General features: G+C 42.9%; 1 long non-coding RNA gene across 1 annotated transcript in view; it reads right to left on the reverse strand.

Annotated features, from left to right (window-relative positions):
• LOC144328044 (uncharacterized) overlaps window positions 1-21,523 on the reverse strand; it is a 174,430-nt gene extending 152,907 nt beyond the window's left edge. The window contains exon 1 of the long non-coding RNA XR_013393280.1: window positions 20,098-21,523. This is a non-coding gene — a long non-coding RNA (uncharacterized LOC144328044). The remainder of the gene's footprint in view (window positions 1-20,097) is intronic.
• Window positions 21,524-25,229: the final 3,706 nt, after the last annotated feature.

Here is a 25,229-nt window from a genome sequence, read left to right on the forward strand (position 1 = left end):
GGAGGCATTTAAGTGCAGCTCACAAGTAAGCTGCCTTCAGGACCAGGCTGTTTGCTTTCGTTCTCTAAATCTGCAGGCTTCTTGTAGTGCATGCTCAAAAAGAAGTGGCGGCTTTATTGTTTAAGGTTTTATTAGTATTCCTGCTGCTCTCTCCTGCAACAGCTGCAGACGACGCATTCAGCAAAGACATCTCTCTAAGCTTCAAAGTGCAGGAGCTGTGCACACAGAAACGACTGCGGCTGTAACTGGCATCAGAGATCAGCAAAGTCAACAGAGACTAAGTGCTGTCCCATTTGACAGCCTCTGTTACCCACTGTGGGGCAAGCACTCGCCTCATTTTAAAGTGATGGTTTAACAGGTAGATTGAACAAGCAACCATAGCTGCTGCAGCATAGCAACAAGAGCAGGAGAAAAAGGGAGTTGAGAGGTAATCTGAAAATTTTCAGAAGAGAGTTTTTGGGTGATGTTTTAGATATTTTCTCCCCACCCCCAAAAGACGTCAATTTTGCAAAAAGAAAAATCTGCGCTGTTTTTTGTGGCAACCACTATTTCTACTTCCCCACACCAATGCTCTAGAAGGTTAGGAGAATTATGGGCAGGGTGGGCAGAGTTGGTCAGGCTGCCTGTCCAGGAATGCTGCTGACATTTGCATGAGTAGCAACAAAATAAGAACAGGGGAAATAAGTTGTGTTGGTGAGCTCCACTCCCAAGAAACCGTTAGAGGATTTTGCTCCCCTCCATGTTGAATATTCAATGAAATCTCATTCGCCCAACTTCACCACTCATGAATACAGCAGATAATTTTCTCTTGGCTCTTTTCACTTAAAGTTAACCATGGATGGGGAACTTGTGAACTTCCTGATGTTCTGGAACTCTACCATTCCTGTTGGCCTTTCTGAAGGCACTATTATTTTGTCCCAAAAAGAAACATTTTAACAGCTTTCTATGTATGTCCTTCAAACATCCTTATGTTCTCTGGTGCTTCTCCTAGACATATCAGTGTCCTTATTTTGCTATTTGAGGAGTCTGTTTGGGGTGTCCTGTTATAAACTGTACAGTGGTACCTCGGGTTACAGACGCTTCAGGTTACAGACTCCGCTAACCCAAAAATAGTACCTCGGGTTAAGAACTTTGCTTCAGGATAAGAACAGAAATTGCGCGGTGATGGCAGCACAAGGCCCCATTAGATAAAGTGGTACCTCAGATTAAGAACGGTTTCAGGTTAAGAACGGACCTCCAGAACGAATTCCTAACCCGAAGTACCACTGTATTAGTTTTTGCATAAGTGGACCAGGGTTGCCATTCTTGGTGTTTCCATTCTCATCCATCTCATCCATCTCATCCAAAATAAAACTTCTGCATGAGGACAGGCAGCTTGATTCCAGAGCACATGCACGGGCATGCAGTGCATATACATGAACAGGACAATCCTATGCCCTCTGATTCTGGAGTAAGGCACACTGAAATCAGTGGGATTTACTGCTGACTAAACATGCATAGGATTAAAATACACAACATGCTTTAGAAGAAAGCATAGTATTCCCTATGCTGCAGGGAAGTTGAGCTTGAAGTGTTGAGCTATAATGTATTAAAGACAATTACAGGGTTTTTTAGTGTACATAGGTACCTCGGTTTAAGAACAGCCCTGTTAACGAACTATTCAATTTACAAACTCCGCAAAACCAGAAGTAGAGTCTACAAATGGAAGCTGAAAGGTGGAAGGGCACTGGCGGCGGGAGGCCTCATTAGGGAAAGTGAGCCTCGGTTTAAGAACAGCTTTGGTTCAAGAACCAACTTCCAGAATGGATTAAGTTCATAAACCGAGGTACCACTGTACCTTTGATCAAAGCAAACAAACAAAAATATGCTTTTAAAAGCATGCAATCACCAAGTCCAGACTGTGGCTGTAGGTTCTTGCTTGGCCATTTAAACACCAAATGACAACATACTGCCTCTCTTCTACTCCTCTCTTCCCCTTCCTTTGTTAAAAGCCTATCCAAATAGTAAACCTTGCTGTGTGTAAAGAAAAGACTATTGCATAGCAAGTGAATATAGTATGCAGAAAATAGCCTTCACCAATGCTCAGAGGTTGGTTCTAGTGAAATCCTGTATAATATGGGGGGAGGTATCATCTGTGAAATATTGTGTGAAGTATAATATGATTATGACAAGTAGAAAATCAAACACCTGGATCGTGGATGAACTGGTAGATATTTGGGTAAGGCAATAGAGCAACATCCTCTTTTGCTGCAGCAATAAAACTGCTAGCATGTTTTGAAAGCTAAGCAGAGTGCAGTATGGTTTCAAATTGGATGGGGAACTGTTTGACGACATTCCTACATTGCAGGGGGTTGGGAAACATTTCTATTATTCCTCAATATAAGATACAACTGGTTATGAATGGGTTTTAATGAATCCAGATATTACAACTGGTTACTAAAGCAACTACCGTATTTTTCGCCCTATAAGATGCACTTTTTCCCCTCCAGAAATGAAGGGGAAATGTGTGTGCGTCCTATGGGGGCGAATGCAGGCTTTCGCTGAAGCCTGGAGAGCAAGGGGGGTCGGTGCGCACCGACCCCTCTCGCTCTCCAGGCTTCAGGAAGCTATCTGCTAGCCGTGGGAGACCCAGCTCTCCCAGGGCTAATGGAGAGCTTGCCAGCACCCAGAAGCTTGGGGCGCGCTGAGCTTCGCACGCCCCAAGCTTCGGGATTAGCGCAGTGCTCCGCTAGCCCTGGGAGAGCCGCGCAGCTCTCCCACGGCTAGCGGAGACCTTGCGGCACCCAGAAGCTTGGGGCGCGCTGAGCTCCGCATGCCCCAAGCTTCAGGATTAGCGCAGTGCTCCGCTAGCCCTGGGAGAGCCGCACGGCTCTCCCACGGCTAGCGGAGACCTTGCCGGCACCCAGAAGCACCCTAATTTTTTTTTCCTTTATTTCCCCCCCAAAAAAAAACTAGGTGCGTCCTATGGGACAGTGCATCCTATGGGGCGAAAAATACAGTAATTTAATTTGCTTCAATGTTATTTTTTAAAAAAGAACACAATATTCTAACAGCCACAAACTTCTTATAAAATAAACCATATTAACTTTTTAAAAAAGAAATGGGTATTAATGTGCTGTAGATTTGGGCTTATGAAGTTCTACAACCATCTCACAGTGATGTGCTTTTGTAACCTGTCAGAATTTCTTCAGGGGATCAGATGGTACACTTCTGAAATGCACTGGGGACAACTTGGGGATTCAAAAGTTGTCAGAACTGCCAAATAAAGCCATACACACACACCTTGTAAGATGGACCCAGCGGGAATAAAGGCCTTCTTTTGTAAAGAGTTACTGCTTGGCACATAACAGGAAATTATAGGACTCCAACTGATTAAAGGTCAAAGGCTGACCTAGGTTACAACCAGACATTTCAAGCCATTATTACCAGTGTTTTGCCCACCAATTGTTCAAGCAGTAGAAGAGGCAGGCATGTATTTTACATTCTAAAAGCTCCACACAAACCCCTTTCCCTTTTCTTTAAGTGGCTGATAAGAGGGAGAAAGAGCAAGAGAGCTCAAAATCTTCACTTACTCATTTGTACATTGCCATATGGCCACTGACTGGAAGCAATCTGTTCATTTTTTTTTATGTTACTCAAAAACTCAGCAAATCATCATGATGATTGCCACCAAAATGCAATAGATGAAAGGCTATTTTATGTCTATATCAGGAAGTTCCATAGGTAACTAAAATTCTAGAAGTAATATTCATTGCTGAATGGTATAAAGAATGCATTTTCTGCCCCCGCCCTCATGCATATATGGAGTGATCTAAGGCTGCAAGCCCAACCATGTCTACTCAGTGGTCTACTCATGTCTACGTCCCACTTAATTCAATGGGATTTACTCCTGGGTAAGTGAGGTTAAAGAAGCACCCTAAGTCATGTTGTTATCTTTCGCACTAGGTTATCACCACCCCTCACCCCTGCATCATGTGTTTTGAATTACACTCAAATGTAGTTTGTTATAATTTTTGACAAGTGCTGTGGTATTACTCTTTCGGAATCAAGAAATTTCTTTGGAGACATAATTACATTTCCTAAGATGTTTTTTGCATGTTAATCTTGTGTTTCTTCAGATGATAGCTATGAGTAAGGATGGGTGAGCAATTTGTTCTGTTTGCACTTTAATGTGAGCCTATCTAACTTGTCATTCCTGGGCCAATGTGTGAGCTAAAATGCAGCTACCTTTCAAAATCTGCACATCTGTGAATGTTGTGATGCAAGTTCTCCAACCAAAAAAATGTAAAACTATGCAGATGATAAAAAGTACCCTCAACAATGTCTTTAGTGGAAACATCTTACAAAAACACATTCTATTGGGGGATATGGCTTGCAAACAATGTGTACACTATTAGGAAAAACTGCACACCAAGTTGCAGATAAAAACATGCACAAATTTTCATTAAAAAAACCCCACAAACTGACATGGATATGGAACTGAATTCAGAAACATGAGAAATGGAGAAAAGCTGAAAACAGCAGATTTATTTATCTTCATCCCTGGCAAGAGCAGATGATCACAAAGAAGAAAAACAATTGTCTTCATTGTTTAGTTGCATCCGACTCTTAGCTATCCAGATTATAGTGAGCATCACAAGAGCGAGCAACTTTGCCAAAAATGCTCAACAACTTTTGTGTCCAGATTTTCACTTTTTGAAATATGGCAACCCTAATCTTGCATATAGGATGCAAGACAATCAACAGTCTGGAAGGCAGTTTGGGGTGAAATGCCCTGCTCCTGTTGCAATGCCCTAGCCTTTGGAATGAGGAGGAGAGGTTGTTAGCAGCATTCTAAGGCAGTTAGAATCCGTTTGATTCACTTGAGGGTGGGCAATGAAAGGTGAGCAGTGAGGGAGAATTTGTGATATAGCAAGTTTACTTGGCGTAGGAAAGGAACAGTTGTTAATGGCGATGCCAAGAAGTGCTGCTGTCATCACAGAAATCAGAGCTGCTGAGGATATAAGCATATGAAGGTAGGAGAGGGTTGGAGAGGCTTAAGAGATGATTGAAGTGGCTGCCAGCTGTGATTTCCTATTTGCCAAGGACTAGACCTGGGAATACTGAACTATGGACTCTCCTCTTAAGAATCAACATGGCCTTCTTCCAAGGTAAAACCTGCATTTTTGACTAGCTTTTTTGTGGGGGACATTATTGATGCCTGTGGCATGTTGTGATATTTTCCATAGGTGAACAGTTAGGGCCAGAGGCGCCCGCAATTCCAGGGAGGAAATGTATGTGAGCATCACGCCTCCTTCTCAAAGCTGGGCTTTTGGGAAAGTGGCCGAAGAGCTCTTGGGCCCCCTTGTAGAATCATACCTCTCTCCCTACTCTAATTTACAGGGAACCTTTAGGAGACTAGCCTAGTCCCCCTAGTCCACTGACCACAAGTCACTGATCAATGCGGATGTTGTAATAGTTTATCAGAAGAACACTTCCACATGAGTTTGTCCAGAATCTTGAAGAAGTCCTTTCTCTTTTGGGTGGGGATCACATATGGGTTGCTACATATGTTAACCAGCCCTATATGAACACCCCCACCCCAGCCCTGTTCTTGTGAATTAGCCACAAGCCTAGAGAAGAAAGACTGCAATTATGGCTGATCTATGCAGTGCTTTTTTTTTCCTTAAAAAAAAATGTTTAGGAGTAGCCTCATTTTAAGAAAATGATTTCAAGAAATTCACCATTTTATTGTTCAAAACAGGAAAAATAAATACAGTAAATGGACAAAAGTACAAAGGTTCACAAAATGTTTAGGGGTATGCATACCTCTGTGTATCCCCAGAAAAAAAGCACTGGATCTATGTATTATATTTCTAGATTTCAGCATGCTTTATATTGTAATAGAGTATTGCTTAGCTTCATTCATTCAAAGCACTTTTAGCCCACTCTTCGGGTTAAAAAGTCTCCCAGAACAGCTCACAAAGATGAAAAATAAGACAGTGCCTACCCTCAGTCATACAATCCGAAAGATGCAACACAAAAAGGAAAAAGGACTTGAAGCGCAGAGGAGAAAGAGCATACTCAGGCAAGTTCTTAGTTACAATATGACACTGCCACTCCCAGACCAAATGGACTTGCTGTGAACAGAAGCTTCATTCCTTATACTGTATACTTAAATTCTTGTGGTATAGGTGACCAGCACGACAAGGTTAAACAAAATCATTGCCAAGGTGGAGGAGGGGGAAGTGCTCACTTTATAAAATTAAACTTATAAAGTGATAAGATCTATCCGTACAATTTTCAAAATTAAATATAAAATATTTCATTATACAGTGTGCGTCCATGAAGAATGGGACCTGTTTTGTGAACTTGTCCTGGGTCTGGTGTGTGGCTCGGAAAATGATGAGAGATACGATGTCACCTATTCTCTGTGCAATAATAGATCTGCCGGAGTATGACACATAGAATTAGACTTTCTGCTGTGATTAATCAAGTCCACTCAAAGTAGAAATGCTACCATCTCACACTATTGCATGAAACCAGTGGGATGCAATATATTCATGAAAAAGGCACTTGGAAAACTGCAGTGGAAGCCATTATCTTCTGCACTGTAAGGCATTTTGCCTCCGGAAAATGTCTTACTACTGCTACCAACATTTAAATTGAAATTAAGAAGCAAAACTCTGTGTTGACTTGAGTACAATTCTATATAACTTTCTGCAGATTAAGAGAGACATAAGAGCCAATAGTACTTTCCAGATTTGGCTTTCTTTCCAACATTTTCCTTCCATTTCTTAAGATATTTCAAAGCTATTTCAATAAGATCATTTTCATCATCACTGTAATAATAAGCGCAATTCTACCAGACTTTTAGAGAAAGCTTGGAGGAATAAGCCATTTATCTTCACTATAAAACAGATAGATGGTCACTATGATCCAACTAATTGTTCATCTAAAAAATAAATATATATTTATTATTCTTATTCTTAGGGCTTTTTTCAGCTGGAACTCACCAGAACTCAGTTCTGGCACCTCTCAGGTGGGTGCCATTGTCATTCTAAGAGAACAAGGGAGGCTTTTATGGCGAGTTCTGACATCTCTTGATGATTAATTCTTTTACATCTGTTTTTATCCGAGGAGCTTAGTGCGTCTTACAAGTTTCTCCCCCCTCTTATTCTCACAACAGTCCTGCAAGCCAAATTATGGGGATAAAGACTGACTGACCCAAGATGCCCTAGTGAGATTCATAGCTGAATGGGATTTGACCCAGGATGTTTGTTCCCAGTCTTAAGCTGGGCACTCTGATCGCTGCCATATGTGGGAATGGGGATGTACATTTAAAAGTGCCAGCAAACTGCTGTTAGGAAGCTCAAAGGGCAACAATCCATGCCATCTTACTGGCCTGGCCTGTCTTGTATACACACACATACATGGTAGTGACTTAAAAACAGCATGGTGTCATCGTATCAGGAAAATCCTTGTGTGGTTGCAGCTATATACACATATGCTAGCTTCAGCCATAAAGCATGTTTTCCCAAGCATTGTGAAAACTATGAAAATCTTCTCAGAGCATGTGCTACAATGCAGGCTAATGAAAATGTTCACTCAAGTACCACCAGCCCACCTGCTTTCAGGATAAAACTGATTCTGTAATACATGGGAGCCAAACTCCACCGCAGGTTTAGGCATGGTGAAATAGTTTCAGACAATAGTTCGGCTTATTTCTTAGAAAAAGCACATGTGCTCTTGTGGGGATTTGGCAGGAATAAATTTAGAAGAAAAGCTGCTCTATTTAAAACCTGTAGAAAAGAAAAGAGGACAAGAGGATAGACTCAGATAAGCCAAATACAAAACAGGCAGGTGCCAACAATGATTGCCTTTCTTGCGGTCTTCCATAAAGACTCCAGCTGCTATCAACCTCAACCAGCATGGCCTCCAACTCACATCAACCTCAGTCAGGGATGAGGGTAGTTGGAGTCCAACAGCATCTGGAGGGCTGCAGGTTCTCCATCCTTGCCTTTACAACTTGTGATGCATTAAAAAAACACCCCACAGCTCACTCGTCACCCGAAGTGGTTGGTGGGAAGAGGTGGGGGTGCACATCTGTCCTCCCTGCAGCTGTGACATTGCTACCACTTAGGAGGGAGGGGTGCAGTAGAGAGGTCAGCAAGGTGTGGGCCCACTGGTGATCAATCTGGAACTCCAGCTGCTGCGCCTGCACAGCACTGATCTACCTACCACCTTGTTCTTCTCGTTTTGCTGCCTGCCTGGGACAGTAAAAACAAGGAGGAGGGGCGGCAGATCATGACTGAATGACTACCTGTGATTACAGATTGTGCAGACCTGCTTTAATGTTTACATCAAGAATGCATTGTAATGAAATGGGGATATTAGAAGCAAGGATACAGGGAGTGATGGTATCAGTACTACAACATACTATTGATTAAAATGTCTTATGAGGGCAAATTGCTATATAAATTATTTTAAAAGTTCATTGTATTCATTGAATAACCTACTGAAGCCGAGCTACAAGACCCTTATGAGATATAAGCCATTATCAGCATAGGGCCTCAAAAAAGATGACATCAGGCTAGATCCATGGCATTTTCTGCCTATTTTCCATTAACAGGACACCCTGCATTTTGACTGCCCCCCCCCCCGCCGCCGCCCCACTTTCACTCAAGCAATCTCTTTCTGTACTTCAGTGTTCCTTGCAGTCCTGTGCTCACCTGAACCTGGCTGTGCCATTGCCTGGTTAGCACACTCTTCAAGGTGAATTACTAAGCCAAATGACATAATGAACGAGATACGATGACGCCAAGGAAAGTTATTGATTTATGAGCATCTCTGCCAAAGCACTGTGACCTTCCTTCTAAGTTTTATTTTGGAATGTGCCATCAGGACTGTAAACAGTGGGAAATGGCTGAGGGAAGGGAAGAACAAGCGCATCAAGTCTCCATATTGGGGTGTGTGGCCTGTCCTCTCCTCAACAGCAGTACTTTCTTTCACTACTCAGACTCTTGGCTTTCATTTTATATGCAACCAATATAAATAATTATAAAGCTCAGAAAGGTCCAGTTGACTCATTCAGCCTCGAGGAGTGGTGACACCAGCGATAAGGGTATATCAGCATGACAAACTTCTGTTGGTTTTATACTAATCTGTCACGGCTTCCTCCCCTCATGCCCACTTAACTGAAACTTCTGTTGCCAAGGAACTTGGGGTATATGCATTTTGTTGGACAATTTGCAAGGACTTGGCCTTCTTCTGCAATCTCATAATGATTCCATGAGCTGTCAAATGCTCTATTCCTCCTGTTTGGAATGGAGAGGTAGTGGGACTGCAACTTCCATACTCGTGCATATATTGTTGACCCAATGCTAAGCAATTATTGTTTTCAAGGGGAGAAGGCCCCAAAATGTGCTTCATTCTCCCATCAATATCGATGGGATTTTAATGGACCTCAATGGCATTCAAAATAAATTGCTGTAGATATGCTGCATGAAAATGACTCATTACATGAATTGACTCTTCACTGTTTGGTTTGCTGGAATGTTAACAATGTTGTTGTGAACACTGTGAATTTTTTTTATTAAGGAGACCATTTGGCCATAAAGCATTCACTAAAATAAATTGTACTTTCACCCAAGGTTTATAAATATACATATTTGCATACAGTACTTTTCTTCTAGAAAAAAAGGTACTGGTACTACGTATCCTTGAGTATCCCCCAGGGAAAAAAGCACTGCTTGAATAAATAAATATGTTAACATGCAATAAAACTCAGAGCATCACCTTTATCACATTGTCAAGGGCAGCATTAAAGCCCATTGCTTTCAGAAAAACAGGAGGACTTTGTCCTTACCATATATACTGAAAAAGCACATTAGCCACATTCAGGAAAAATAGAAAAGGGGAAGGTATTGCATTTGTCTGAAATTATTTGATATAATTAGTCAACTTAAAACTGAAACTCGTACATTTCTGTCTTTCATTTTTCTTTTAAAAAAACACTGAACATCCACATTGATAGCTTGGCATTTGAATGTGCTTTGATGTTTCCAAGCTTTGAAATATATTTTCAAATTTTTATGCAAATTTCTGCTCCCAATTACATACCCATTAGTTCCTCTACAACATCATCTTAATATTCTCAAAATGATTCTATGCTTCCCTAAGGCTGCAGTCCTATAGCAGTTTATCTAGGAGTAAGTCCCAGTTGAACTCAATGGGGCTTGCTTCTGAGTAAGGCTTTCACTGTTAGGCTACCTACGGTCACTCAAAGGTCAGCCACAAGGCTATAGGAAGTTAAAACAGAAAACTGAAAAGGAATCTAGAAAGTAAGTAAACCAAAGTGATTTCCTTTATTAAAGCAACATTATAAATTTAACAAGTTTGAACTATTTCCGACGCTCTGAGCGCATTGCATCTCACCAGCCATGGATTGTGGCTAGGTGCTTCCTGTCACCCACCACCCACTTTTTCAGTGCTTGATGGACCCCATATATGGTTGGTGGGTTGCACTCATCTTGGTAGGCCACAAGCTCTGCACATGTAGTGACTACTGAGTGCAATTAATTTATTCCAAATTCCTTCTGCACTAATATCCATCTCAGAACATTAAGCAACATTCTCTCTCAGAGCATCTGACAGATCAAGATAATTTAAATAGCAAGAAAATGTAACATGTACTGAGTAAGAAGTTTCATGCAAAAAGGAACAAATTGGTAGCTTCAAGCCTAAGGCAAAGTCAAGATCCATTAATAGTTTCACTGCACCAGTTTGTGGGGGAAACATAATTGGCTTGAATGAAGTTCAAATATATCTGATCTTTTACCCATTAAACATTGGATGAGCTTAATTGGTGACTTATGCATGATTTCATGGTTTATCAGACTCAAGGGATAACAGGAATTCTAAATGCTTTGCACATCACCCCAACTTAGCTAATTAGTTTTCAAAACATTTCTGAAAGCAACTAGGACTATCTGCATTTAGAACAAGGCTTTGAAAGAGCACGTAAAGTGAATGGGCAAACTTTCTGATGGGTTGCTCAGTCTTTGTTGCACAGAAACTAAATGAAAAAGACATAAGCAGCAATGGAGGAATAATTCCCAGTGAAAGGGCTTGGAATAGCAAGCCTGTACCACATTTCTTTCTTCCTGCAGTGGGTATCATGTTTTTATTTATTTATCTAAAATATTTATATCCTGCCCTTCTGTCTATAAAAAATTCAGGCGCAACTTACAAAAATCTTATCAAGTACAATAAAATTAGGAGAACCACAGAAACACAGCAGAGAGATAAAACCATCAGTTAAAGCCACCTTCAACGACATACTGGAAGAACCCAAGCGCATACAAATATATTTGACTGGGGACGAAGGGGAGCCTCCCTAGGGAGGGCATTCCATAGAGAGGGCATCACAACTGAGAAGGACCTCTTTTCACCTCCCATCTAAGGAGGACTTGAAGGATGGCATCTGATCATAAAGTTTTGACAGGCACTGTTAAAAGATGTTGGCATGGAATGGTGTTCTGAGATCCACTGAGGTCTCCTTGGTGGCAAGGATATCCAATGCAAAATGCTGACTTCATCCCAGGGGCATCTGTCACTTCTCCAAGGAAATATAGTTTCAGTTTGCCAGATGGTGTACTGAAGGGCCAGCTCACATGTGCATGGAATCAAGCAATCATCCATTGGGACTGAACAACAGACAAACAAAGCAAGCTGTCTCCTAGCAGTGAGCCATGTAGCTGGAGATGGCATGGATGGATCCTCTGCTATTGGTGAGATTATTCATGCTGCACCAGCTTTAAAGTGGGGTTGGGGCAGAAAGTCGGGTGGCGCTGTGGGTAAAAGCCTCAGCGCCTAGGGCTTGCCGATCGAAAGGTCGGCGGTTCGAATCCCCGCAGCGGGGTGCGCTCCCGTTGTTCGGTCCCAGCGCCTGCCAACCTAGCAGTTCGAAAGCACCCCCGGGTGCAAGTAGATAAATAGGGACCGCTTACTAGCGGGAAGGTAAACGGCGTTTCCGTGTGCGGCTCTGGCTCGCCAGAGCAGCGATGTCACGCTGGCCACGTGACCCGGAAGTGTCTCCGGACAGCGCTGGCCCCCGGCCTCTTGAGTGAGATGGGCGCAAAACCCTAGAGTCTGTCAAGACTGGCCCGTACGGGCAGGGGTACCTTTACCTTTACCTTAGGGGCAGAAGACATTTGGTTGCATGTGTCCTTGGTTGCATGTATATATTCTCTCAATAAAGAACTCTTATAAAGTCCATGGTTCTAATATTTAGGATAAAGGCATCCTTTATTAATATGACCATTCAACAGATTTTTGTTTCCTGCTTGGCAGGGGGTTGGACTCGATCGCCCTGTGGTCTCTTCCAACTCTGTGATTCTATGATTCTGTAGTAGTCCCATTGTGGCCAAAGGGTTTCTGTAGCTTCTCAGTCAAAAGTAAGAAATTTGAAGAGCATGGAGAGATCTCTTAAATGTATCATTTGTAAGCCCAGTAAAAATACAAGTGCTTAAGGTCATGCAACCCACTACTGCCTGCTTTGTTTGGAAGTGCCTTACAGAGCCTCAGGTATTAAATATGTTGAGGGTTGAACTACATGCAAAACATGTACTCTGATATTGATCAACGACTACCAAAAGGACAATGGAAAGGGTACAATTGTCCCAGGTCCAGTCTCCATGAGTGCCTGCCAATGCCTTATAGCTTGCACCAACATAATATGCTGGGATGGCATCCACCTGGTTCCAGCTGCAGCTATGTTTGTCACATTGGCTTTTTCTGTCTCTCAGCACATCCCCTTGGTAGGATCATAAGAAACTGTCTTCAACCAAATCAGACAGATGATGCATCCAAGTTAGCACTACTGACTGGCAGGGTTTCAGACAGGGAACTATTCCAGCTCTAGCTGGAAATGCTGGGGATGGAATCTGGGACCTGCATGCCTAGAAGCACAAAACTGTAGAGTTGGAGGTCGACGCCAAGGACCATCTAGTGCAATCCCCTGCAATGCAGGAATCTCAACTAGATTGTACGTGACAGACCTCTGCTTAAAAACCTCCAGTGAAGCGGAATCCACAACCTTCTGAGGAAGTCCATTCCACAGTTGAACAGCTCTTATCAGATGCTCTACCATTGAGCTATGTCCTTTCCCCAGTACCAGCTGGTATTTTGCTGTCTATAATACTGAATTTTGTCTGCCAACCAATACTGGGGCCTGAAAATGTAGTAAACTCCACCTTCTACCAACCTCCACCCATACTACCAGTTGCATTTCACACACTCCATCCCTTCTTATTTCTGGTGGGTCTCTACCCCCATGTCTGCCCTTTGGGGATGTTAGAAAACATTGGTGTTAGTTTCTAGAAGGGTCATTTTTCAGGAGGATCCACGCACCCCCACCCCCAAGAGACCCGAGAAGTTAAATCTCATTGTAGTGTGTATTTTGCCTCCAGGCACATACATATGAATGCTAAGGCATCTTGCAGTCACAGCTTGCCACTTTATAACATGCAGTTCCAGAGATACCTTTTGAACTGCTGGTAGTCTGTTGCAAGGCAGAACCTTCAGCAAGCTATACCCAGGGATGCTCTCCAACTGTACAAGAACTGGGATAATAATAATAATAATAATAATAATAATAATAATAATAATAATAATATATTATTTATACCCCGCCCATCTGGCTGGGCCTCCCCAGCCACTCTGGGCGGCTTCCATAAAAACCACAAATACAGTAAAATATCACACGTTAAAAACTTCCCTGTTTCAAAGGTATGCCTATTTTGTCTGTGAAGTCTTGAAGGGTATGCCATGATCTGAAAAATTCTATCCTAGCCCTACCCTTCCCAATTCATTCAGTTGCAACCACAGGATACCAGGTCCTCATAACCAAATTCTGCCATGCTTGTCTGGCCTCACTCTTCCTTGAAATCAAAAGTTGACAACCTTAGGCCCAGCCTACTGCCACCATTAGCATGGCAGATGGCTAACAAATGCAAATGAAGTTTGTGACTTCATCGCCATGACAGAATCATCACAATCTCACTCCTCACCCTGCCCTGCTGATGCCACTGGAGGGAGGCTATTGCTGCAGCTCCTCCACACAGGTGAGCTGTTGTTATATGGACATCAGCAGAAGTTTTTGCTGATAGATTGCAGAAAGGTGAGATCAATATATAGCAGGAACATCCAACTCCCAAGAGACTGCAATCTACTCCTAGTATAAAAAAACTGGCAGTGATCTACACATTGTCTTTGGAGGGAGGGGGAGCGGGGGTGGGTGGGTGGGTGGGTGGAAGCGGGAGAAGGTTGCCCAAAGTTATTGAGCTTTTCGGGGGGGGGGGTTCTTTACCTACGCTTCCACTCAAATGCGTTGCACTTACTTGTGCTTGCTGCTGTGGCAGCAAAACAGACCAAACACCAGGGGCGGGAAGCTGTGACATTCATTATCCATTAACACAATTGACCAGGAGCACTCGTGATCGACCTGGATCATCCCAGGGATCTACCTGTCAATCGTGGTTGACTGGTTGAACATGTCTGATATATAGCATACAGGGCCCAGAAAATCTTGTCACCATCCTTAGCTCTTCCCCTTATGCTTTCTGACCAAGGCTAAGTGAGGAATTGAATCCGGATCCTTAAATCCAGTTCCGGGAAATCACTAGAATACCTCAGAGAACAGCAAAGCAAACGTTAATCAATACTGTTTGAATCAGCTCCTGCTGAAATCTCTCTCTACTTATTGGAGCATTTGCAGGAGCCAAGGCACACAAAATTTAAGCACCGTGCAAATGATCCTGCTTCATCCAACTGTTGCACTTCTAGAAAACAATTTATATAAATAAACTAAAGTGACAGCAGTGCCTTTTGCAAACACAAAAGAAGGGGAAGATTCACAGAATAGAGATGGGATTGGTAGTCTATTCCAGGTCAATCTTTATCCATATGTCCATTCCTCCTATTTTCTTTTTTGAAAAGATCCACATGAAATTTCATGTTCATCACAAACCCACATTTAAATATTTATGTTTATCTCAATGTACACATTTCTAAACACATCTTATCCTTTAACATGCATTTCAGTGCATTTTGGTTCATTACTGAGCCAAGAACCGTATCACAAAATTGAAAGAATAATTACATTCAGCTCCACACATTTTCCGGGAGGTCAGATCAGGTCAGTTTGCATCGGTATTCACAGAAATTGAACTCCTCACGCATTCCTAGCACCGAGCCACTGCAGTGAGCATAAAGCTATCCCATGCCTTACAGAGGTGTCTATCCATCTTCAGGGCCCTTTGCTTGTTGCAAGAATCCCGTGTGCACCAGGTGTCAAGTGAAAAGTGGGTTAATGGATTTCCGCGTGAGGTAATAGCTAAAAACATTGTAGTGCACCCAGGACAATGCAAGTGTGAGGGGAGAGAGAGAGAGAGAGAGAGAACACGAACTGAGGGCCAGTGGGGAGGTTAAGGAGGGAGGGCTAATTAGAGCCCTCTGAGAACTCCCTTCCGCAGCTGGAGAGCTGCATGCAAGAGAGGGAGGATGAGTAATGCCTAAAAATACAAGTATTGTGTCATAGGGTCAAACTATACATTAGGTTAAATGTGCAGCTTGGGGCTATGTGGTTTTTTTCCTTCATTTAATTACAGCTGCAGGGTGGGGGTGTTTCTCATCAGGACAGTTGTGCATAGGGGAAGAAGGTTTAACTGTGATTTGGGCATCAATGGATTTTCTCCCCTAGACTGCATAACTGCAAAGAATGGAAATTATACTTGCGGTACTCTACTCTACAGCATATGATAAAATATAATAACCAGTTTGGGGGGGGGGGTTATAAGAAAAATCAAGTGGTATATAAATGCTATGAAATTTATGTTATGAAATATAATAAAGCATAGGACAGTGATGCCAAAACAGGCATTTTCCATTATTGTCCCTGTACTTGTAGCATGCTCCTTCACTGGCTATATGTGAAGCAGGAGCCATGTGTTGCCCTGAATTCCTGTTTTTATGCTTTTATATTGCTGGTTTTGTGTTATTGGGGTTTTTGTTTTGCTTTAATGATATTATTTATTGATTCAATGTCTTACTTCGCCAAACCTTTATTAGGCATTACAAATATAGGGGGTAAAGGGGACCCCTGACCTTTAGGTCCAGTCGCGGACAACTCTGGGGTTGTGGCGCTCATCTCGCTTTATTGGCCGAGGGAGCTTCCGGGTCATGTGGCCAGCATGGCGAACCAGAGCAGCACATGGAAACGCTGTTTACCTTCCCACTGGAGCGGTACCTATTTATCTACTTGCACTATGATGTGCTTTCGAACTGCTAGGTTGGCAGGAGCAGGGACTGAGCAATGGGAGCTCACCCCATCGTGGGGATTTGAACCGCCGACCTTCTGATTGACAAGCCCTAGGCTCTGTGGTTTAGACCACAGCGCCACACGCATCCCATTACAAATATAAAAAGGTAAAGGTACCCCTGCCCGTACGGGCCAGTCTTGCCAGACTCTAGGGTTGTGCGCTCATCTCACTCTATAGGCCGGGAGAGGCGCTGTCCGCAGACACTTCCGGGTCACGTGGCCAGTGTGACAAGCTGCATCTGGCGAGCCAGCGCAGCACACGGAACGCCGTGTACCTTCCCGCTGGTAAGCGGTCCCTATTTATCTACTTGCACCCGGAGGTGCTTTTGAACTGCTAGGTTGGCAGGCGCGGGGATTTGAACCGCCGACCATGCGATCGGCAAGTCCTAGGCGCTGATGTTTTACCCATAACACCACCCTATATATTACAAATATAGGCTGTCATAAAACATCCATATATCAAATCTTAAAATAGATACAAATAAACAGCCATGTAAAAATATGCAATAACGAGGAATTTCATTGGCGTTTCTTCCCACTAAATAGTGCCATTCACCACTCTAAGAGATACTATTGATAAAAACTCAGCCAGTTACTTCTGGGTTAATGTCAGACAGATAGAATCTGTATTTTCATTGTGCCGTGATATTAAGTACCCCAAAAAGGGGGATAAAACGTGTTTGCATAGCTAGTTGTACAATGGACAGATGAAAATAATATGTTCTTTTCTACTTTACTAGACCTCTTAGAGATTTGCTCACTATGCAATTAAAGTCATGTCTGCATTGGCACTGACTTTGGTATCTCTGAAGCCAATGGCAACCCCCCCCCCCAAAAAAAAAACCCAACAACATCAGGAGAAGCAGCTGCAAGCTCAATAATCTAGCTCGATTTAGCTATCAGGTCTGCTTAGCGTCAAGAGTTCTGCTTCTGTTTCTCTTCTTTAAACTGTTAGCTACCCTGCTTTCTATCTATACTTAAAGAGCAATAAAAACTGAGGCTAAGCTATGCCACTGACTGAACAACATGGAGGAAATTTCCATTTGGATAGAAATATAGATTAACTTTGTATTTAAAAAGCAACCAGACCAACCTGTTTATTGTAATTAAATATTGACCTAATGAGAAGCAGACAACTTCCTTTCTATGGGATATTGAAAATGTGGAAGGCAGAGGAGAGTTGCAAGCTAACATTTTTCACATCGAAAGGGTAATGTTAGAATATCACATTAGCCTCTTTCACAGATTAATCATGTGAAAAGGGGGTCCACGTGAGCTGAAGGGGCAACAGGGCCACATTGCTGACTCCAAGGTTGCATAGCTCCATATCCCCCATGTTCACACATTATGCATGGGTGTCTATGGGTTAGGCATGCGTGCCCAGGCACGGAAAGTGTGTGACCCACCAGGGGTCAGTCCAGGGTAAAAATAAGACATAGGACATCAGGATTGGGTTGAAACAGGCCACAGCTTTATCGATGACAGATGTGAGCTGGTTTTGGCGAAGGCATTGGGTATGTACAGATATCAAGCAACCCTCCTGCTGCTGGATCAGTAAGTGGGTCAACCCTAAGTAGCAGGTTACCCCTCAACATACATCAAGTGGGACATTCCCAACAGGGCCACCGCTTGGGAAGCTGCTATGGCCCACGGTCCCTATCTGGAATTCCAGACAAAGCAAACCTTTCCCTGGAGCCCTTTATCAGGGTAACTGATATCTAATGGCTCAACCCAATGTCATAGCCACCAAAAGTGCATATAGGCGATGGGAGATGGGATCCAGCTGGTGCTGTGTCAAAACATGTTCTCTGTTTTCTCAGAGGTTTTCTTCCCCCACCTGTTTCCCCACACTTTAGAATTTTGGTAGGTGTGGTCTTATTGTTGCAAAGTGGCCAGTGGTGGTCTGTGTAGTTTTCCCTCTGTGTTGGAAATTTCATTCCTCCGTGCTGCAGATGTGTGATTGTTACATGTCACGCATCTGTGTTTACATTCCAGAGTGTTGGATGTCATGGGAACGGAAGTTTAGATACGCTGTTCCGTTCTGTATTGCTTTTGCTTTTCCCTTCTCCCTAAGGAAGTAAGAGAGGAGCCATGTTTTCTTCGCTCTGTTAAGTTTGATTTTGTACATAATAAATTAGGCTTAGCTGTCGCACTTCAGCTTCTGTTTGGACCGTGTGCTCATGTCCTTGGATATGGGCCACATCAGCGCAACAGGACACAGGAGTGATGAATCATCCCGGGCGGTGCTGCGTTGGGGGAGAGGCATCGGCCTCAGCGTTTCCCAACATTATGATACATTTCTTCAGAGTTCTGGGGCCTCCCCAGCTGCCCATGCTTCCTGATATGAAAAGGGAAGAGAGGTGCTTTGTAATGTCTGCTCCCAGACTTTAACTGAAGTGAGGGAATTCAGAGAGCCTGGTTATCGTGCGCCTATGTTCGGTGTGCTCCAGAAGTAGCTCCCCAGATGAAAAGGAGCTGCTATGCTCATTACCTAGCAGGTGGGCTGCTTCCTGGTAGGGTGAGCGGGAGAGACAAGGTGGTGGGAAGGTCCGCATGGTGAAAATACATTTTCAGCAATGCACTAGTTCTAGCATCTGAGGAACATACAGGTTTTCCCTCTGCAGACATCCACACTCAGTGCCTGGATGTTTGGCGGGGGGGGGGGGCAGGGGAGGCAAGGAAGCTGTGTGACCTCCTGAGTGTGGACAGCAGCACAGCCCATCTTCTCATTTGATTGTGTGGACCCCCTACAAGCGGTTGACACAGGAAGGAGGGTTATAGATTCTTCTTTCCCTCATCTAGATCTGCATCTAGTTAATATCCTCCTCTCAGAGGAACCAGTTTGGCGGCTGTTGTCTCCCTCCCCCCCTTTCTCCCAGTAATATCCTTAATTAGATTTTCATCAGAGTACTTCTTCAACTTGAATGATGTGGGTAATGCCTGTTTTTACATCCATTTTTAAATTTGCTAGAAATATATGATTTTAAATATAAAAAATTAAGAGAGAGAGACCATTTTATTAATATGTCAAGAAGTATCATTGAAATATTCCCACTAGAGACAAGTATTTCCAAATAATATTAGATTATTCAGGGACAGAAATGGATTCCAACTTACCCTACTGAGATTTTATAGGTTCTCTGCAGTTATATTATTTTGCCATTAAATGTTAATTCAGCAGAACCTTTCCAGATCTTTTTTCAAAAAAAGATCCTGATACAAGCTTATTGCAAATCATATTTAATCCATGGTTTTACATTTTATTACTCTGATTTAAACAAAAGCAGTAATAATAAACAGCTTGGAAACTAACAGCATTAGAGAGCGCTTTAGGATATATTTATGCTTTTCTCTGATTTGAAAGTGTCTGTCATACTTAAAACAAAACAAAAACAGAATACTGTTGCCTGGAAAGCCAGAAAGCTTTGTTTTGCTTCTCATGCTTAGGATGAATTCTAGCTTTAATAGTGGAAGTGATACAGCATTTGATGGGCTCCAAAGAGATACTCAAAGTGTGTCTAGCAGCTTGGGCATACATATTGAGATTGCAGGATGGGGAGGACTTTCAATAGTACCCCCACTCCTGCCCCACCACAAATTGCTTTTGCATTCTGCCTTAGATTCAAAAGCAGATTGGCATGTGGCATATGCGGATGGGGCTACTCTTTGTGAAATCAAAGTTTAAAGCTGCCTTGTGTTCATGGAACTAGTTGGAGATTCTTTGGATCCTGGCTTACCTTTGAGGAAGGGCTGTAGCTCAGCGGTAGAACATCTGCTTAGCATACCCTCCAAAGTGTCCTGATTTTCTAGGGTCAGTCCAAGATTTATGAAAGCCACCCAGGCTTCCGATTTGATCCTGGAATGTCCCTTTTCCCCTCACAAGCACCGCCATGCTCAAAGAGGAGGGTGAGCTGGTGCTTGTGCCAAGCTACGGCAGCTGTGAGGAAGAATCTTGTTGCCTCTCCATGGGCAGTGCTGCCAGCCTCCTCCCTTGGGCAGCTCAGAGCGGCTGCTGGAGAGCAAGTGAGGAGGAGAGGCTGTGCCCCGTGTGACATGCAGACTCTGAGGGGCAGACAGAGGGCAGGGCTGCTCTGGGCAGGAAGGTGGTGGCAGCACTCGCCCTTCTTCTAACAGGAAATGCTCTGTGTGGGGGAGACAAAGAATGGGGGGTCGGAGAGAGTCAGTTGCCGGACAGTGAGAAATGTCCCTATTTTCATCTGAGGAATGGGGGAGGGGTATGGCTTGGCATGCAAAAGTTTCCCGTTTCAGTCTCCAGGTAGGGCTGGAAATGCCCCTTGTCTGAAACCCTGGGAAACAGCTGCCAGTCAGTAAATAGACAACTGAGAGAGAAGCCCCAATGGCCGGTCTTGGTCTTAAGCAGCTTCCTATGCTTCCATCAATGCCCTGAATCATTAACAGACAATGACCATTTAAACTGCTGTATTTGGCAATCAAGAAATTGTTGTGATCTTTAATAAAACTTAATTCACTGAAGAAATGAATTGCATGGGGTTGGACTAGATGATCCTTTGGGTATTTTCCAACTCTACAATTCTAGGATTTTATGAAAACCCTTGCCTGCAAAACTTTCATTGATTTCGGTGATCGTTTTTCATTCATCAAATTCCCTGCGCTGCTAAGTATTTAAACACATACCTAAATTTAAACATGTGCTTAATCCCACTAAAGTAATTAATTGCTCCTTTGCTTAAAGACCTCCTGAACTAAGCCTTTGGGGACACAATATTATTTATGAGTTCTCTCATTGGTAGCATTCATTAGAGAAATCACATCCAGGGTTATTTCTTTCTTGCTACATGTCAAAGGAAATTTCCCTTCAGCTCAGCTTTATAAAGAGCGTTAAAACAAAGCTTCAAAGCAAGCATTTGCATTAAAGTACTCAATTATTTATTTAGATGTGGTGTGCACATCTATCTCTTTTTTTCCCTGAGAACAACATAATGTCAAGAGCTATGGAAATTAAAATTACAACCGTACACTTAAACTGAGGCTGTAGACATAGTGAGCTGGTGAAAAATTACACAATTCATATTCTTTTCATCAAGCTGTATTTATGATCAATTGGAAGGCATCTTTGGAGACCTGAGTGGTATGGCTTTTTAGTCTTTTCATGCCAAAATAGCCACCCATCCTCTACCTTTTCCTCCTCCCTCCTCCAGACCATCTATTCATAGACTTTATGAGCAGTTGGAGACCTTTTGAACTGAAATCTGAGCTCTGAGGGTTTCTTCAGTTTTGCGTAATTCTAGCTATTACCAAAAGTTAAGAGTAAGAGTTGCTTATCCCAGTGCCATCCCAATTCCCCCTGCAATTTTCTTTCTTTCCTCCAAAATAATTTCCCTTTCTGTTTCTTTGAGCCTTAGCGGTTCACAGAGGCATTAAAGCAGTGGGGAAATAGCTGGCTCTGTCTTGCGCTGATCTATTAGAATCCTTTCAAAAAAATTCCCATTTGAGCCTTCGCTAAAACAATAGAAAGCAAATCACAAAGATCAAAAACAGCCTTGCAACAGTGACAAAAGACAGCTGGGTCCATGCTCCCGTTATGCTTGTGTGTATGACATTTTTACATGTTACAGAACTAACAAGGTCAACTTTTTGAACCTTATCTCAAGGATGCACATACATTTGAATGAATTAGAATGGAAAACAATTATTCCTTCTTTCGTTTGTTTTTAACCACTTTCAAAAGTGGTAATTGTTATGCATGGAATAAATGGGCTAGAACTCTTTGTCTGGGGAAGGCAGGAGGGCTGGCACTGTGAGATTCATAAAGCTGGAATCTCTATTTAGTACAGGTAGCATTTAGGTTGCGTCTTACAACCTTCCTTAATTGCCTATAAAATGGTATCCCTGTGTCCTAACTATCTGAAATCTGGCAGATCTGGTGCTAGGGGCTTTGTTTGGAAGTACACCTAAAGATTTTGTGCCAGTAGGATCAAAAATTCCACTTCTGGGTTCTCCTGTTGAAAGTAACTGAATGTCCTAAGAACAGACCCTTTTCAATTGTCTATAAAATGTATGACCCTTGTCTTCTCTCTCTGAAAGTTGGCAGGTCTGATGGCCTGGGGAAAGTCAGTGCATGCAGCAGAAGACCGATGGGATTTTCCATATATATATATCAATAGGAAAATGAATAAACTAGTAAAATAAAGCTATTTAAATGAATGGGAAATGAAATAACAACAAACTGGATAGGGAAGCGAAGACACACCACTACTTACAGCATCGCCATTATGAGGCCCCACCATATCATAAGAAGAAGAACAGTTCTGTATAAACAGGGGAAACAAACAAACAAACAAACAAACAAACAAACAAACACAGATGGGCCAGTTCTACTCTTTTTGTATAGAAGGCAGGTTATGAAGGGTTCCTTCATGCCAAATGTGCAGCAATGAGCGATGCCAGCCTCAGTGTCAATTTCCAGTGAGATCTCGTGAAATCTCAAGAGATCTTACCAGAAATCGGCTGGTGTTGCTTCACTCCACCTCCAAGAGGGCCAGCACTGCTGCTAGATGGGGGGGGGGAGCAGAGGGGACCAAGAGGGAAGCAAACGAATGGCTGGCTAGACTTGGCAAAGGGGCTTGTGGCCTTAATAACGGAAAATCATGCAACAAAGTAGAGCCAAACAATGCCCTAGACACCTTCACTGACTGAAATGCATCAACCATGGCATCCAGGTCATTACAAATGTGAGCAATTTTATGCTTTGAGTACCTAGCAAACATGGCACAGTGTGATACCAAGGATTTCTTTGCCCAGCTTTGGGCTGGTATGCCCAAAGTATACATTAGTCAAAACTTGGTATATTAGGAGAAATAATATCACATCAAATTCCCATGTCACAATCTACCATTATCTGAGTAAATATGGTGGTGAATCTACCCAGCAGTGTTGCCAATGTCATTTGGTTCTACAGATATACCCTGTTTTTTTAAAGATACAGTAGAGTCCAAAATATCATTTAATCTTCTCATGCATACTTATCTAGGATACTTTTTTTCTAATATAGATTCTTCTTCCCCACCCTCAGAGGGTGCAGGGGGAAAGCCTTGGATCAGAGTTTCACAAAGAAACAGCACTTATTTATATACATCAGAAATATATATCTGCTCTGAACTAGATAATCAGTATTTCCCTCCCATGATCTTCCCCATGGAGATATAAAAAAAAAATACCATTTTAGGAAATATGGCTTTATATTCTGCTAAAACTAGATCAAAATGTTTCATAGATAAAAATAACATTTCTTGGGGCTTTCTGTTTTGCGCCTTTGTTGCCAGATGCTGCATAAAGAATTAATAGAAAACCTGTCTAAAAGAAGTTTTCAGAAGTTTTCATGGAGTGGGCTTTTTTCTTCTCTGAACAATTTATGATTTATTTATTTTCCTTTTTTGGGGTGGGGGAAACCACCAACACTTTCCTGCTGTAGGATCCATCTAATGAAATCAAAACACTGTTTTCAGAACTCTCATTTCAGAAAAACTTATGAGGAAGAAACATATGCTCTCATCAGGCTCCCTGAAGCTTTCCTTCCTGTGTGGAAAGATTTCTTCATATCCAAAGTAAAATGGGGAAGGATGAAACAGGGCCTAGCACTGGGATTGCGCTAAGAAACAAAACAGAAGAAACAGCGTAACAAAAGTTACCTGTAGATTTTTCCCTTCAAGAAGTAACTCACAGCCATATTGCCATCACATTTGCCCCTAACTGTAGTTTCCAGACTATCTTCAAGGGCAGCCCTATGTACAACACATTAAAAAAGTAAAGGGACCCCTGACCATTAGGTCCAGTCATGACCAACTCAGGTTGTGGTGCTCATCTCGCTTTATTGGCCAAGGGAGCTGGAGTACAGCTTCCAGGTCATGTGGCCAGCATGACTAACCCACTTCTGGTGAACCAGAGCAGCACACGGAAACGCCGTTTACCTTCCCACCGGAGCGGTACCTATTTATCTACTTGTACTTTGACATGCTTTCGAACCGCTAGGTTGGCAGGAGCAGGGACTGAGCAACGGGAGCTCACCCCGTTACGGGGATTCGAACTGCCGGCCTTCTGATTGGCAAGTCCTAGGCTCTGTGGTTTAACCCACATCCCTGTAGAACACATTACAATAGACTAATTGAGAGGTTACCAGAGTAAGTATTATTGTAGCTAAGCCAGGAGTAGACTTTGGTCTTTCAAATTTCAGCGGTGCCCTTTGCAAGACCAGAATTTGGCACCCCTGCCTCTTGCCTTCTATTCTGCTCAATTCGTTATACCATAGTTGTGACGTTCTGCAACACCCCCAGATATGAAGCTCACTGTGTGACCTTGGGTCAGCCACAAACCTAAACTACCTTGCAGAGGTGTTGTGAGCCTAACTTGGTTCCTTGCTTCTCTCTAGAACAGAGCTCCTTGGATGAATAATGATTTTTAAGTGCAATTAATCAATGAAGTGTTTGAGTGTGCATGTGCATAATTGTATATTTTGCAGGAATTAATCTTCTCATTGAAAAAACTAAGAGCTGGAATTGTGAGAGGACTAACAGTCAACTATGAGGTGCAATTACGTTTTTGTCAGTGGTCATCAGGGGACACGGGTGGCGCTGTGGGTAAAAGCCTCAGCGCCTAGGGCTTGCCGATCGAAAGGTCGGCGGTTCGAATCCCCGTGGCGGGGTGCGCTCCTGTTGTTCGGTCCCAGCGCCTGCCAACCTAGCAGTTCGAAAGCACGTCAAAGTGCAAGTAGATAAATAGGGACCGCTTACTAGCGGGAAGGTAAACGGCGTTTCCGTGTGCGGCTCTGGCTCGCCAGAGCAGCGATGTCACGCTGGCCACGTGACCCGGAAGTGTCTGCGGACAGCGCTGG

The sequence above is a fragment of the Podarcis muralis genome, chromosome 6, assembly GCF_964188315.1.
Source record: "Podarcis muralis chromosome 6, rPodMur119.hap1.1, whole genome shotgun sequence".
NCBI lineage: Eukaryota > Metazoa > Chordata > Lepidosauria > Squamata > Lacertidae > Podarcis > Podarcis muralis.